General features: G+C 60.6%; 1 protein-coding gene across 1 annotated transcript in view; it reads right to left on the bottom strand.

The window, feature by feature from the left end:
* Positions 1-330, bottom strand: part of OSBPL1A (oxysterol binding protein like 1A) — a 116,357-nt gene that overhangs the window by 38,875 nt on the left and 77,152 nt on the right. The window lies entirely within an intron of this gene.

Below are 330 nucleotides of genomic sequence, written 5' to 3'. Positions count from 1 at the left end.
CCTTTGTGATGCCTGGGATCTCCGTGGGGTCCGCTGCTGGGGGTGGGGGGGCCAGGGGGTGCCGTGCCCTCACCACCTCCTGATACTGAAATAAGCGATTGTGCTCCAGGTTGTAAATCATGGAACTAAGCCAGCCAGAGCCTCGTTTAGTGGTTGCAAGAAATGAAACAAAGGACAAAACCAAGTGAAAGTCAGGCCCATGCGGGGTCCCCACAGATGCCGACAGTGAGCAGCACTCAGCAACTGCAGGCCCACGGGGCCCTCAGCGTCACCCCTGCCCTCAGAGTCACGGCTGCAGAGGGCGGCCCGGGCCTCTGGGAGCCTGCAAAT

The sequence above is a fragment of the Myotis davidii genome, unplaced genomic scaffold (genome assembly GCF_000327345.1).
Source record: "Myotis davidii unplaced genomic scaffold, ASM32734v1 scaffold1467, whole genome shotgun sequence".
In the NCBI taxonomy this organism is placed as follows: domain Eukaryota; kingdom Metazoa; phylum Chordata; class Mammalia; order Chiroptera; family Vespertilionidae; genus Myotis; species Myotis davidii.
Note: the sequence above shows the minus strand (reverse complement) of the source record. Positions and strands in the feature narration are given on the sequence as shown.